Genomic DNA, 7,875 nt, shown 5'->3' with positions numbered 1-7,875 from the left:
GACGAGGTGGCTGAGTGGTTAAGGCGATGGACTGCTAATCCATTGTGCTCTGCACGCATGGGTTTGAATCCCATCCTCGTTGCTCTCTACGTTTGACGTTGGCTCTCCTTTTGTTTGCTCCAGTACTAGAGCCTTACATTTTCTAGCGGTGGCTGAACATGGTATAGTAGGCTAACATTGGTATCGAGCAGTGGTAGTAACAGTATTTACGTGCCGCTGCTGCCAAGTGGCTCTGGGTTGAGACCGCGTTTTCACTTACTTGCAGCACAAACGGAGAAAGCGATTTTTGACAGTCTCTCGAGAGACTGCGCTAGGTGTTTAGGGATAGACTTTGTCAGTTCCCCCTGGGATGATGGCCTCTCAAATAGTTTGTGATTCCTCTAGACGTTTATACAGTAGAAGCCTGCTTCGTGGCTTAAATCCAAGCTAAGGAAACGAGTTAGAGGTCTGATGCAGAACTGCGAATTCAATGAAGGGGAACACTACAGTACATTGCACTGTATGTGTGAGGAAAGCTGCCCCCTTCTGTTCCTTGTCGACCGAACAGAGGACTGTAAAGGATTCCGCCAAGAAACTTTAGGATGCTGGTTGGAATCCAGCTCCAAAGAAGCCCCTTTGGGTGTTATGTAATCAAAAAGTAAGAACAGAGAATCTCCCTTTGATCAAAAGCGCAACAGAACTGTTTTCCGTGGAGCAGGTTTCAGACCCGTAGACCTGTTTTATTTGTAGGGCAGGGCGCATTCCCAAACGCGAATCTCCTGTTTTAGAAATGCTTTGGGCGGCGTGAAGTGAAAATAAGAAGTGGGCTCCAGATGCACATGGAAGCAATCAAGTGTTTCATCCGAGCTGTTTCAAAGACTGCTCAACAGCTTTCCTTTCACAGAGGCGCAACGATTAATGATGGGGGTGCACCCTTCAATGCGCCTTACGACTCTAGGGAGTGATTGAGACGATTCGTAGCGTGTGTTCATTTCCCTCTATTCCCCATGTTGCAGTGGTAAGATGACGTAAATTCCTGCTTCGACACGTAACGGCATTATAATCAAGTACAGGAGCTGAGGGCTTTTGTTTTGTTTCGTTTTCTATGGCGTTCGTAAGCGCGCAAAACAAAGACAATTCCTGCGTCTAACACGAATGTAAATGCTTTTGAAAGTGCAGTGTGGTGCAGCTTGTAAAATCCTTGTCCACATTTGTGGTTTGTTGATGTTTTTTCTGTCTGCCAAAGTTGCATTTTGACATCCGGACGGGGAGACTTTATCATTTGAACGTGAAGCCAGCCTTAAACCCTCTGAGGCGTGTCTGTCTGCCGGCATGTATCTTGTGAAAGTTTTTTTTTTTTAACGGAGAGCGACTTTAATAAAGTTTCCGCAGCCACCTCGCACTCCGTGTTAGATTATAGGAGGAATGCGGCGGAGGCGAGCTCGCTGTAGTCGTGGCCGAGTAGTTAAGGCGATGGATTTGAAATCCATTGGGGACTCCCCGCTCAGGTTCGAATCCTGCCGACTACGGCGTCTGCCGCATGTCACCTTGTGCCTGTGTGGCAAAGGCGAAGTGCCGCTTCTCCTTTCCTGGTACTATAAAAATGCTACATCGCTTGGTCCTGCTTCCATGGAATGCAGTTCTTCAGGTAATTCTACTCTCTTACCAAAGCTGTTAGGTTCCTTTCCGTGGTGAGATGGGTTGTCATGCAACGCTGCCACATAGTGCCGACAGACAAGTGTGTTGCGGGAGAAGAGAAAAGTGTTTGAAGATTTAAGAGTGTCTTAGGTGGAGCCAAAATCAAGTGTCACAAATGCAAGTGGGAAGATTTCCAATGTTTAATATGGTCAAAATAAGCGGAAGTTACCAGCTGGTCCGGCACAGTCTGCCATGCTTTTGTCATATACTGTAAAGTGGTGTGGAACTGTGTGTCGAACTGGAGCCTCACCATTTGCATATGTGAGGCTCCAGTTATACATCGAGTGTCACATTAAATGACAAAAATGAAGAGAGTTAAAGCACCTGGAGAGGTTTTCTTACAACTTTTGAGCTGACACAGTTTTGGAAAATGTTTCCTTCACGCTGCACTGAACAACATAGGCAGCCAAGAGTCTCCAAAACAAAACAGAATGGACAGATAGGAGAAAATTCCCACTCGTCCTGAAGTTCCCAAAATCCAGCACTGAGCGTAAACAAAGTGTCTAAGTAGCGTGGGAATGCTAACCCTAACCCTAGCTGGAGTTTGAGCAATCCGGCACTGAGCGTAAGAAGATGAGTCAAAGTAACGTCTAATCGGATTAGTTTCCATAGAGCTGGTTCAGAGTTTGCTCAAGAGTTTACCTTTCACAGATGCGCAAAGAAGAATGTTGGGGGTGCACGCTTCAAGGCGCCTTACAGCTGTAGGGAGAGATTCGAGACGATTCGTGGCGTGTGCTCGTTCCCATATACCGTACGACCCGGGGTGCAGTGCTAGGATGACGTACAATACCGCTTGGGCACGTAACGGCGTTATATGCAAGTGCAGGACGTGAGGGTTTTCGTTTGTTCGTTTTGTTTTGATCTGCTTTGCTTTGTTTTGCTTTCCATCGCGTTGGTAAGAGCGTAAATAAAAAGGCGATTCCTGTGTCTACCACTAATGTAAGAGCTATTTCAAGTGCGACGTGGTGCGGCTTTTCAAATGCTTGTGGGCATTTCTCTGTTGTTGATTCTTTTTTTGTGTGTAACAAAGTGGCATTTTCATGTCCGGACGGGGAGACTTTATCATTCCGACATGAAGCCACCCTTAAGTCCTCTGAGGCGTGTCTGTCTGCAAGGCTTGTATTTTGGAAATGTTTTTTTGAAACGGAGAACGACTTTGAAATAGGCTTCCGCCGGCGCCTCGCGATCCAGGTAAGATTGTAGCAAGAACGCAGCGGCGGTGGGGCGTGCTGTAGTCGTGGCTGAGTGGTTAAGGCGATGGACTAGAAAGCCATTGGGGTCTCCCCGCACAGGTTCCAATCTTGCCGACTACGTTGTCCGCCTTCAGTCGGTGTGTTTCGGCACAAGCAAAGAAGCGCGCCTCTTTGCTGTTCCTGGTGGTTTTAAAACGGCCAATCGCTTGTACCCGCTGCCTTGGAAATAAATTCTTCAGCGTCCGCAAATGGCATTTTGCAGCTGGAAGCAGATGTCGACGCGTTTTGCACAGAGCACCAAAAAAGCGTCTTTTTTGAAGGCCCAGGCACTGAGCATTGGTGGTTCAGTGGTAGAATTCTCGCCTGCCACGCGGGAGGCTCGGGTTCGATTCCCGGCCAATGTAGTGGCTTTTGCAGCGAGCGGCTCTATCACTTGCATCCCCTTGCAACTCGCAACTGAAAACCCACTGAAGCTAAGCAGGTGTGAGCCAGGTCAGTACCTGGATGAGGATGAGCTACAGGGAAAAACAAAGCTTCCAGCTGGAAGCGGTGTTAATGGTGCCGGCGGGGGGGCGCTCACCCTGAGGTCTGTGCGGGTCCCAATGCCCCAGTATAGTGACGGAGATGCTGTGTTGTAAAAGGGCGCTGTCTTTTGGATGAGATGTAAAACCGAGGTCACAGCGCTCTGTGGTCATTCAAAATGACCACCAAAACCTTTGACAAAAGCTCTTGGTAATTGATGGTCTTCAATAATGCTTCTCCTTTAGGTACATTTTAAATCAGCTGAAAAATGCTGTGAAATGGGGGGGCACTTCAGGCCAGTGTAGGATTTGGGTTACAAGAACCATGAAACTGCACGAGAAAGCCCGTACACTGAATTACACGGCTTTCTATTCAAAGGAGGACAAAAGAAATTCCCTGAGTTTGATTTTTTGCAGCACAGAGAGGAGCACTGTCGTGAGGCCGGTTAGCTCAGTTGGCTAGAGCGTGGTGCTAATAACGCCAAGGTCGCGGGTTTGAGCCCTGTACGGGCCAGGTCCAGGTCCCTGTTTGTGAAACAGGCAAATGACTGTCTCAGGGGCCCGTTCCTCATTCTCAAGACACATGTGTGCAGTATGTACACCGTGCATTGAGCAATAGGGACTGAATACACCACAGGTAAGGTTAGAAGTCATTCTGAGGTGCCACATGTGAGGGATACAGCTAGGCATCCAAAATGTAGGGTTTGAGACCCTTCAGGAGTACTGCATCGTTTGAGACAGACCCGTGCATGTTAAACAAATGATCATTTCTTTCGGCATTAGGGACTAAATATACTAAACATATGATGCTAAAATGTTATTTTCACATATATTAATGTAATAAATGATTGCTTATGCTTTATAAACAAATCTAATTAAAATAAAAGCTTAAGTTTTGTATTTATCTTGTACCATAGAACATGATTTTCTTTGTATTTCAAGCCCACAAAGTGTCCAAATGACGCACTACATGATATAAGGAAGATTATCACATGCATATCGGTATTATCTTTCTTATGAAAATGCATTCCTTTCATTACCTTTTACTTTTTAAAATGAACTCAAATTGAGTATAATGTAATAATTTAAGTAGAATAGATTCTAATAATATAATGATCCAGTGTTTTGCACTACTTCACTGCTTCACTGCTCTATGCCATCTGGAAATAAATCCTCAGACTGCTTACTGCCCTGGGCATGTACCAATAAATTAAAGGAGCACATCTGTTTATCACTGCGTTGAAGCAGGAGACACACAGTCTCTGCAAACACATCCTAGATACAGTGTTCCAGCACCTTTGACCTCATCCAGAACGTATCATTTCTTGAAAGGGATTGCTGTCCGAATGCACATCTGAATCCCAAACAGAATCTCTAGTAAAATACGATCATTTGTGAAACAGGCAAATGACTGTCTCAGGGGCCCATTCCTCATTGTCAGACACATGTATGGAATGCTTTCACCGTGCATTGAGCAATAGGGATTAAAAACACCGCAGGTAAGGTTAGATGTCATGTTCTATGATCATTTCTTTCAGCATTAGGGACTAAATATACTAAACATATGATGCTAAAATGTTATTTTCACATATATTAATGTAATAAATGATTGCTTATGCTTTATAAACAAATCTAATTAAAATAAAAGCTTAAGTTTTGTATTTATCTTGTACCATAGAACATGATTTGCTTTGTATTTCAAGCCCACAAAGTGTCCAAATGTTCTATGATCATTTCTTTCAGCATTAGGGACTAAATATACCAAACGTATGATGCTAAAATCCTGAAAAAAGGATGTGCTCCATCTCGTCAGTAGATTGGATTCCAAAACTGATTTGGGTCAATATACATTACCTTTGAAATTAAAGTACAGTCTACTGTAGGGAACCATCAACTTAGAAAGCATTGGCCTTCCCTGGGGGTCAGGTAGGTGCAAAAGATAAACCTTTATCCTATCTTTATCTTAAGATAAGTGGCCAAGCAGTATTTTTCCAAGTTTCACCGAGCACATCATGTTGCCATAGTAGACAAAGTTCTATAAAATGTTAAATAACTTTTAAAAAAAGCATCTTGGTCTTACAGTACTGTACAAGGTGAATTAAACTGTCCCTGGTAATAAAAAGTAATTAGAAGCATCTCAGAAACTTTATCTCTAGAAACATTAGCTGTTTTATATCATGTAATTTAGTGTGATGTTGTCAGAATTCAAGGACATTATCACACACAGAAATTGGTTCAGTTAAATCTAAAAAACACAGCTAAACATGGGTTTAAATGTAACAGAAGTCTTTCCTCTTGTCAAAAGATTTAATTCAAGAAGCGATGTAATAAATGATTGCTTATGCTTTATAAAGAAATCTAATTAAAATAAAAGCTTAAGTTTTGTATTTATCTTGTACCATAGAACATGATTTTCTTTGTATTTGAAGCCCACAAAGTGTCCAAATGATGCACTACATGATATTAGGAAGATTATCACATGCATATCGGTATTATCTTTCTTATGAAAATGCATTCCTTTCATTACCTTTTACTTTTTAAGATGAACTCAAATTGTGTATAATGTAATAATTTAAGTAGAATAGATTCAGGTAGGAAATATAGAGTCATGATGTTTATGGCTGACATCATTTCACATGGGTGAATTTTAAGCTAAGAAATAAAAACATTTACAATGAAGATACCATTGCTTAATTTTAAATGCCTTTAAAAAATAAATACCTCCTGAGAATAATTTGCCACTCCCAGATCCTTGGTAAGGTACTGTTTGAATCCAATCAGGAGAGGAGCATCCAGGGAGTGCTTTCTATAGAGTCCAGCTTGGGCCACTCTCTTCCGGCCTGCTGATACTTTTTAACTACTCAGGGCCTGTAAGGATATAAAACACCGGTTTAAACATTTTATACCTATAAGACAAATTAGAATTTTAGTAAAAAATAGATACATCTGAAAAATAAAAAGTCTTACTGCTGATAGAGTTCTTCAGAGCTCACATCTTCCCCTTCCTTATCCGCTTCTGTTTCAGTTTCTAGAGCAGCCTCTGGCATCTCTTCCTCCTGGACAGCGGCCTCTTGCTCAGGGCCGCTGGAATGCAGGTAGATTCTTTTCAACATGATTTTACATAATATGTTGTAACAATGATTTCAAAAAGAAACTACAGAAGCCTTACAGATTAAAAATATCTCACCTTGCCAATGTGTCTTCAGGCTTCCCATGTACAAAAAGGCCCAAGGACTCTAGCAGTCTTACAACCACTATCCTGTTTGCCTCACCAGACACGATCTCTATTCTGTGGTAATCCACGATGACCCCGTTCTTCAGGTGATTCATCATGTCCTCCCTCGCCTGTTGAGAGGCCATCCTGATCTTTTCTGCCGTGGCGTGCTTCATACACGCCCTCTTCAAGTGAGCAGGAAGCTGATCAAGAGTATTCAGGCACATCTTGCACACCAGGGGAATCCTCGCGGGTTTCCTTTGAAAATAAATAATACCATCTGTGTATAGAAACAAGCTAAGACTGATTTCTTAAATTATCCTTAATTTTCTCTCTCATAGCTTGAACATAATGATTTTATTGCATTTATATAAGAATTGCTCATTGCTCCTAAATAAATAATGGTTTCATAAAAAAGTGAACACTTACTTGGTCTCAGTCACAGACTTTCCAATAGAAGCCATTGTGGAGTTCAGCAACTGCAGGTCCTAGAAGTGGGGAAGGAATTTTAAAAGAGAAATTGAATTACAATACAGAAGGAATGGCTGAGGGATCACTGAAATATATATATACAAATTCCAAAGACTGAGTCCATATAGAAACAACTACCTTTCATTTTCAGTATAAGAAAAAAAAACATTATCTTCCAAAGCATCATAAAATTGTTCCTTCTTCCAGACTCTACTTCTCTCTTGTAGTAGTATAGCAGACCTTTCCAGGTGAGCAGATCACAGAGTCCGAAATGAGCTTCCTCCATCAAGCAAAGTACCTGAACATGACTCTGTCTTCATAAAAGCGCCCCTGTAATAAAGAAATTAAATCCGAAATCAAGAGGGCAGTTGCCTACTGAAATACAAGAAGTCATCAATTTTAACCTAGCAACACATTAAAGGCTGCATCTATACAAGTACGATTCTAGAAATGCTCACCAGATTACGTTTTAAGAAGGAACTGCGCCTCAGGTTCCGCCGAGATCTTAACTCGGATGGCAGGATTCAGAGTCCGGAGTGCGGACTGATGGCGCACGGAGGGTCCATATACTGTGGATCCCTCAGTGATCTTCCGCGTATTCAAACCGCCAGCGTGTGACTCCCCTGTCCCCGTGACCTCTTTGCTCTGCTCTCTCCTCTGTGCAGCTGAGCCCGACTCACGGTAAAATGGAAAAAAATATGCCCTCGACGTGAGATTTATTCTGGAGCGAGCCAGTGTTGCGCATAGCTGCCTTCAAAGCAGTTAACCCAGGTTCGATTCCCGGCCAACGCAGTTGCGA

The 7,875-nt window shown here is 42.8% G+C and overlaps 3 non-coding genes across 3 annotated transcripts; all 3 read left to right on the top strand.

The window, feature by feature from the left end:
- On the top strand, positions 1-82 carry trnas-gcu (transfer RNA serine (anticodon GCU)). Its single transcript has one exon. It is a non-coding gene; the product is annotated as a tRNA-Ser (tRNA).
- A 1,344-nt stretch (positions 83-1,426) lies between these two features.
- trnas-uga (transfer RNA serine (anticodon UGA)) lies at positions 1,427-1,508 on the top strand. The gene has a single exon. It is a non-coding gene; the product is annotated as a tRNA-Ser (tRNA).
- Positions 1,509-3,203: 1,695 nt separating this feature from the next.
- trnag-gcc (transfer RNA glycine (anticodon GCC)) lies at positions 3,204-3,274 on the top strand. The gene has a single exon. It is a non-coding gene; the product is annotated as a tRNA-Gly (tRNA).
- Positions 3,275-7,875: the final 4,601 nt, after the last annotated feature.

The sequence above is a fragment of the Lepisosteus oculatus genome, unplaced genomic scaffold (assembly GCF_040954835.1).
Source record: "Lepisosteus oculatus isolate fLepOcu1 unplaced genomic scaffold, fLepOcu1.hap2 HAP2_SCAFFOLD_82, whole genome shotgun sequence".
NCBI classification, from domain to species: Eukaryota; Metazoa; Chordata; class Actinopteri; order Semionotiformes; family Lepisosteidae; genus Lepisosteus; species Lepisosteus oculatus.
Note: the sequence above shows the minus strand (reverse complement) of the source record. Positions and strands in the feature narration are given on the sequence as shown.